This window comes from Malus domestica, chromosome 05, assembly GCF_042453785.1.
Source record: "Malus domestica chromosome 05, GDT2T_hap1".
NCBI lineage: Eukaryota > Viridiplantae > Streptophyta > Magnoliopsida > Rosales > Rosaceae > Malus > Malus domestica.
Window position 1 is genome coordinate 11,358,253 of NC_091665.1, and position 7,967 is coordinate 11,366,219.

Genomic DNA, 7,967 nt, shown 5'->3' on the forward strand with positions numbered 1-7,967 from the left:
CTATCCAAATGGTTCACTAAGTTTATTGTAAACTATATAGTGAACAATAACCACACACTCTCCAAATCGTTTGATGTGTATAACACAATTGAAATAAGTTTCAAGAGAGATAGTGGGAGTTTAGGGACCATGACTATTGTAGTCAAAAGGAGAAGTCAAATGAAGAAAGCGAAATAAACTCCAAGGGAACAAACTTTCTTTATGAAAGGATGGACATTGGAAGGGGTATTTGCAAGAAATGTCTTGCAAGTGTCAAGAACACACCTTTCGAAGGTGTTGTAAATTGTTCTTGAAAAGTTCAAAACAATTAGTTCTTCTACTTGAATGCTTGATTCCGTATTAGTAACTATGTTTTACAATCGTTGTAAAAGTGTGGCTAATAAAAGGTAGAAGATTAATGAGAGAAGAGAAAGTACTTCACATTCGGAACGTGAATCAAATGTAGATCTCTGCGAAAGCAGATGGTACTTACTTCCTCATATGAACTACCAAAGAAATTGGAAAAACCAAAGATTGTCTTTACATTCCAATTTTAAGGAACTTAATTCCATCACTATAAGGGATGGATGAATGTTTTGTTTGACAAAACATTGTTCTTTATTAATGAATGATTAGATTATTGTAATCTAATTGATTGTCTCTATAGTAGAGATGTTATGGTAGTTTTAACTGTTTAGAATATAACGATGCTTAAAACCCAAAAGGTTGCAAGGTGGTGACTAATCCCAACTGAGTTGTGATACCTCAAAAACATAAAATACGAGTTGGTCATAGATGGATGCTTTGGATCGTTAGATCCGGATCCAATACCTTCTTATTAAAATTGTATAGAGGCAAAATGTTCGAATCTTTATTCTTTTGGAAAGAAGAAAGAATCACAAAGTTGTTGAGGTTAATTCACTTAGATATTAGTGGCACTTGTCCACAACATAATTCTACTCATGTTGTATGACATTCATCGAAGATCGCTCTCGATTGGACTATAGTTTATTTTGAATAAACACAAGTCTGAATACTTTGCAAAAGGTTTCAAAGAATTCAAGAAATGTAAGTTGATGAGTAAGACGTCTAAAGTATTTGCCTCCTTAGATTTGATCCAAGGAAAGGTAACACTTTAGAACAGTTTCCTTGAAAGATATCAAGGAAAGAAGCATCATATGATAATGGATTTCTCCATTAAGAGAAGAACGAACTCGAATAAAATTTAGTTCGTTGGATGTTATCAATTGCCCATATATAGGATATATACTTCTAAGACAATATGATTGTCAATTAGAAGATCTTCCAAAGTTTTCATGACTCCATAGGATGTAGTTGAAAAGAAAGACAAATCTTAATCATGTTAAGATTTGGGGTTGTGTGCTAATAAGCAATATTTGTTTGAGAATTATCTTATGGATATCCTTTAATTAACATTTGGATATCACTTCTATAAACCAACTAACAAATGTTGTTTGTTGGGTAGTTCATTGTAATCCTACACTAGGATTTGCCTAAGATAGAGCAAATGAACGAGGGATAGAACTCAAAGAATGGGTTCTTTGAGAAACAAGATAGTGATCAACAAATATAACAACCTAGTTCCTATACCACAAGCTCCAAGGTAGTCGAGAAGGATTTATAAACCGTCTCAGTTGAATGGTTTGAACTTTATGACTATGTCATAGAGTTGCACCTCTTAATTCGAAAGAAATAAGAATAAAAATCCTTATGACTACATTGAGTGTATATACGATATATACTCAAGGAAATGGTAAAGTACCATTTGACCCGAAATAATGAAACCTTTATAGCTAATTGGTAGCTTAAGGTGACTACAATCAAAGAGATTGGTTGACTTTGAAGAAACCATCTTTGACGTAGTCTTATTTTCAATTAATTTGAAGATTGTTAGCTAAAACTAAATGGTGATTCAATGTTTGGACATAATATGGGTTTCCGAAACCATTATTAAGATAGTCTTGATAATATATATGTCTAAAACTATGAATCACAAGACATGTAAGTTGTAGAGATCCAACCATCATGGATCTTAGCAAGCTAGTGGGAGTTATAAGCGTCTTATGAGAGAAAGATCAAATCAATTGATTTCTCATAAAGATGTAAATTAATCTTTTGTTTACTAAGTTTACAAAAGATTAGTGGGAGTTAATCATATTCCTAAAATTGAATATATATGATATATATTCCTAAATGTACAACCCGTACTCTTCTTCATGCCACCAACCAGGTGATGAAATGTACAACCTGTACTCTAATATCATTTGGCAACTTGCCACTCATGCCACTAACCAAGTGAAGAAGGAACTCATCTTCATGCCACCAACCAGGTGATGAAATGTACAACCCGTACTCTCCTTCATGCCACCAACCAGGTAATGAAATGTACAACCCGTACTCTAATATCATTTGGCAACTTGCCAATCATGCCATTAACCAGGTGAAGAAGGAACTCATCTTCGTGCCACCAACCAGGTGATGCAACCCGTGCTCTCCTTCATGCCACCAACCAGGTGATGAAATGTACAACTCGTACTCTAATATCATTTGGCAACTTGCCACTCATGTCACCAACCAAGTGAAGAAGGAACTCATCTTCATGCCACAAACTAGGTGATGAAATGTACAACCCGTACTCTCCTTCATGCCACCAACCAGGTGATGAAATGTACAACCAGTACTCTAATATCATTTGGCAATTTGCCACTCATGACACCAACCAGGTGAAGAAGAAACTCATCTTTATGCCACCAACCAGGTGATGAAATGTACAACCTGTATTCTCCTTCATGTCACCAACCAAGTGATGAAATGTATAACCCGTACTCTAATATCATTTGGCAACTTGCCATTCATGCCACCAACCAGGTGAAGAAGGAACTCATCCTCGTGCCACCAACCAGGTGATGAAAGGTGATGAAGGAACTCACCTTCGTACCACCAACCAAGTGATGAAAGTAACTCATCATTCATTCCACCTACCAGAAAACTAGTGGTACAACTTGTACATGTGAACTCTTAGCATTCACAAATAATCAAAAACCCTCAAGCTTAACAACTCAACTAGGGGAGCACTTATGCCCAACAAGAGTTATAGTCACCAACAAAGTCTTATTGCAAGCCAACAACAACTTCAGTGCATGGCATACGAAGATCAAGCTATTCAGCCCTCTTGCATCTACTTCAGACATTTCCCCTCTATAACAATGCAAACATTACAACTCGTAGAAAGCTTCACACACTCTTGATCAAGACAGTGTGAAAAAAAAAACCAATTTATGGTGCCAACAAGAGCTTCATCAAAGGAGTTCAATCACAATCCTCAAAAGCTTCACACACTCTTGATCAAGACAGTGTAAAGCAAAACCAATTTATTGTGCCAACAAGAGCTTCATTAATGGAGGGTAACCACAATTCTCAAAAGCTTCACACACTATTGATCAAGACAGTGTGAAGCAAAACCAATTTATGGTGCCAACAAGAGCTTCATCAAAGAAGTTCAACCACAATTCTCAAAAGCTTCACACACTCTTGATCAAGATAGTGTGAAGCAAAACCAAGTTTTGGTGCCAACAAGAGCTTTATCAATGGAGGGCAACCATAATTCTCAAAAGCTTCACACACTCTTGATCAAGATAGTGTGAAGCAAAACCAATTTATGGTGCCAACAAAAGCTTCATCAAAGAAGTTCAACCACAATTCTCAAAAGCTTCACACACTCTTGATCAAGATAGTGTGAAGCAAAACCAAGTTTTGGTGCCAACAAGAGCTTTATCAATGGAGGGCAACCATAATTCTCAAAAGCTTCACACACTCTTGATCAAGATAGTGTGAAGCAAAACCAATTTATGGTGCCAACAAAAGCTTCATCAATTGAGGGCAACGACAATTCTCAAAAGCTTCACACACTCTTTATCAAGACAGTGTGAAGCAAAACCAATTTATAGTGCCAACAGGAGCTTCATCAAATGAGTTCAACCACAATTCTCAAAAGCTTCACACACTCTTGATCAAGACAGTGTGAAGAAAAACCAATTTATTATGCCAACAAGAGCTTCATCAATTGAGGGCAACGACAATTCTCAAAAGCTTCACACACTCTTTATCAAGACAGTGTGAAGCAAAACCAATTTATAGTGCCAACATGAGCTTCATCAAATGAGTTCAACCACAATTCTCAAAAGCTTCACACACTCTTGATCAAGACAGTGTGAAGCAAAACCAATTTATGGTGCCAACAAAAGCTTTATCAATGGAGGGCAACCACAATTCTCAAAAGCTTCATACACTCTTAATCAAGATAGTGTGAAGCAAAACCAATTTGTGGTGCCAACAAAAGCTTCATCAAATAAGTTCAACCACAATTCTCAAAAGCTTCACACACTCTTGATCAAGACGTGTGAAGCAAAACCAATTTATGGTGCCAATAAGAGCTTCATCAATGGAGGGCAACCATAATTCTCAAAAGCTTCACACACTCTTTATCAAGACAGTGTGAAGCAAAACCAATTTATGGTGCCAACAAAAGCTTCATCAAATGAGTTCAACCATAATTCTCAAAAGCTTCACACACTCTTGATCAAGACAGTGTGAAGCATAATCAATTTATTGTTCCAACAAAAGCTTCATCAATGGAGGGCAACTACAATTCTTAAACCTTCGAAGTAAATTCAAGACTGTTCGAAGCAAATTCAATTTATATGGTTCATCCAAACCTTTGACTACTACAAGGTGTGGCTTGCATCACAATCTCCTGCTCAACAGTGTGTAAGCAAAATTTGTATATGTTGTCTCTCCCAAATTTTCAAATTTCTAATTTCCAAAAAAAAAAAAAGGAAATTCAACAAAGCTTCATCAATGGAGGACAACTACAAATTCTCAAAAGCTTCACACTATCTTGATCAAGATAGTGTGAAGCAAAATCAATTCGTTGTACCCAACAAAGCTTCACCACAAAAACTTCACCAACAAAAGCTTCATCAATGGAGGACAACTACAAATTCTCAAAAGCTTCACACTATCTTGATCAAGATAGTGTGAAGCAAAATCAATTCATGGTACCCAACAAAAGCTTCAACTCCAAAGCTTCACCCACAAAAGCTTCACCCACAATAGCTTCACCCACAAAAGCTTCACCCACAATAGCTTCACCCACAATAGCTTCACCCATAAAAGCTTCACCAACAAAAGCTTCACTTACAAAAGCTTCACCCATAAAAGCTTCACCTACAAAGTTTCAACTCCAAAGCTTCACCTACAAAAGCTTCACCCACAATAGCTTCACCTACAAAAGCTTCACCCATAAAAGCTTCACCAACAAAAGTTTCACCCACAAAAGCTTCCCCCACCACAAAAGCTTCACCCACAAAAGTTTCCCCAACCACAAAAGATTCACCCACAAAGCTTTAATATATATATATATATATATTCGAAAATTCAAAAATTCAAAAATTCAAAAATTCGAAAAAAAAAATCGAAAAAAAATTGCCTAGGCGTCATCTTCTTTGGGCCTAACAACTTTCATAACAAATATATATAAAGATGGAGTTTTAGGTTACCACTTAGAAAGGAAATGCCTCATTCGTCAACTCCCTCGACCGGAGACTTAGGGGACTCCTACCATGTGTTACTGCACCTTGATACTCGGAAGTCTCACGACCACTTAGTGACTTGGATTTTTCAAGTCTCCAAACGAGAAGTTTTCCTCACCTGGCAAATTAAGGGAGCACTACCTCAACCTATATGCTTCACTCATAAAGCTTCAACATACAAGCTTCAACAAAAGGAAAAATTCAAAGAACTTAGTGAAGAAGGCCTTGTTGTATTTAACACAATACGTTGAAATGAAGCAAAACTTATTTATTGATATCTCCGATAAGTTACAAATATGTACATATACATGAATCAAAATAAACAAACAAGAGGGATCCTTCACAAAGGTTGCTCAGAAGAAGTCTCAGTAGTCGGCAGAGTCCCAGAAAGATGAGGCACCAGAGGGTGATTATTCGGAGCCTCAGTACTAGGCAGAACCCCAGAAGGAGGAGGCACCGAAGGTTGATCATTCGGAGCTTCATTACACGGTACAGCCCCAGAAGACGAAAGCAATAAATGTCTTTGGAACAAACTTCTAATGATCAAGTAAAATCTGACCATCAGATTCCTGCAGCTGGTCGAGCTTCCTCTTCATGTTTGTAGCATAGTCATGTGCGAGCCTGTGCAACTGTTTATTCTCATGTTTGAGCCCTCTGATATCCTGTTTGAGACTTATCACTTCAGCCGCCAATGATTCAACTTGGCGGGTTCGAGAAAATAGGCGTTACGCCATATTAGACACAGAACCTGCACACTGAACACTGAGAGCCAGAGAATCCTTAACAGCCAACTCATCAGACCGTTTGGAAAGTAGTCTGTTATCTTTGGGAGTGAGAAGGTTCTTGGCCACCACCGCAGTGGTCATATCATTCTTCATCATAGAGTCCCTAATAGTAAGAGGACAAGTATGGGATAAGAAGGAGGGGCGCCATATGTTGTCTTGAGAATGCATGGCTACCTCTTCACCAAAGTTCAAGTTAAAACGACGGTCGGATGGGCCAGACATTCTCAGAAATGATGAAGGAGAAATGAGGTGCAATAAATCTCTGAAGTAAGGGGAAAATTCCTACAAACAATAACTCTCTGAATGTACTTGTTGCAATAACTCTCTGAATGTACTTCTTGCACACAATTGGTGCCCTTATAAAAGAAAAGGCAACATGGCCGTTGGTTCAAAAATCGAAGAGGCACTACTCTCCGAATTCCGAAGAAACACCACTTTCCACACGTAACATTAGCTCCTCGGGTACCATAGATAACTTTGTCAAAGATCTCTGACAAAGTTTAGACACATAATTTTGAAGGTCCAGCTACCCTACTTTACCCACAAGGGTAAAGGAACAACACCACTGCTTGATAACTAGAAAGTCCCAATGTGTGTCAACCTTCGTGCTCCGTGGCAAGGCAGACTGGTAAAAATGCCCAACCTTTACTCACATTCGAGAAAACACTCCCAACAAGATTGCTTGCTCAAAAATCGAAGAGGCACCGCCCTCCGAATCTTGAGAGCCAAACTCCCAACAGGATTACTTTCTTAAAACTCAAAGAAACACCGCTCTCCGAATCTCGAGAGCCAGACTCCCAACAGGATTACGTGCTTAAAAATTGAAGAGGCACCGTCCTCCGAATCTCGAGTGCCAGACTCCCAACATGATTACTTTCTCAAAAATTAAAGAGACAATGCTCTCCGAATCTTGAAAGCCAGACTCCCAATAGGATTACGTGCTCAAAAATTGAAGAGGCACCGCCCTCCGAATCTCGAGAGCCAGACTCCCAACAGGATTACTTTCTCAAAAATTAAAGAGACACTGCTATCCGAATCTCAAGAGTCAGACTCCTAGCAGGATTGCTTTCTCAAAAATCGAAGAGGCACTATTCTCTGAATCTCGAGAGCCAGATCCCCAACAGGATTGCTTGTTCAAAAATCAAAGAGGCACCGTTCTCCAAACTTCGAGAGTTAGATTTCCTTGGATAAAGCTTGTCTGCAATCTTCACATGCAACATCAGCTTTCCAGATACCACAAACCACTTTTTCAAAGTGTTCTGACAAAGTTAAAACACGTGAAACTTACAGCTCCCACTACATTGCTATGACCAAGAAGGGTAAAGGAATAACACTACTACTTGTTGTTAAGAAAACTTCTATATATGTCGACCTCAATCCTCCATAGCCAGGCAGACCTGCAAATAAAAAAAAATGCTCAACTTTTCTTCACATCCGAGAGGGCACTCTCAACAGAGTCTCTCGAAATACTCAGCTTCTTTTCCTCCCGATAATACCTTTGCAAACAAGCCACACCAGAGCAAGAGTATCTCATATCATCAGGGTTAAAAGCAAGAGTATCCCATGTCATGCTTTTTCCCTGTCTTTTCCT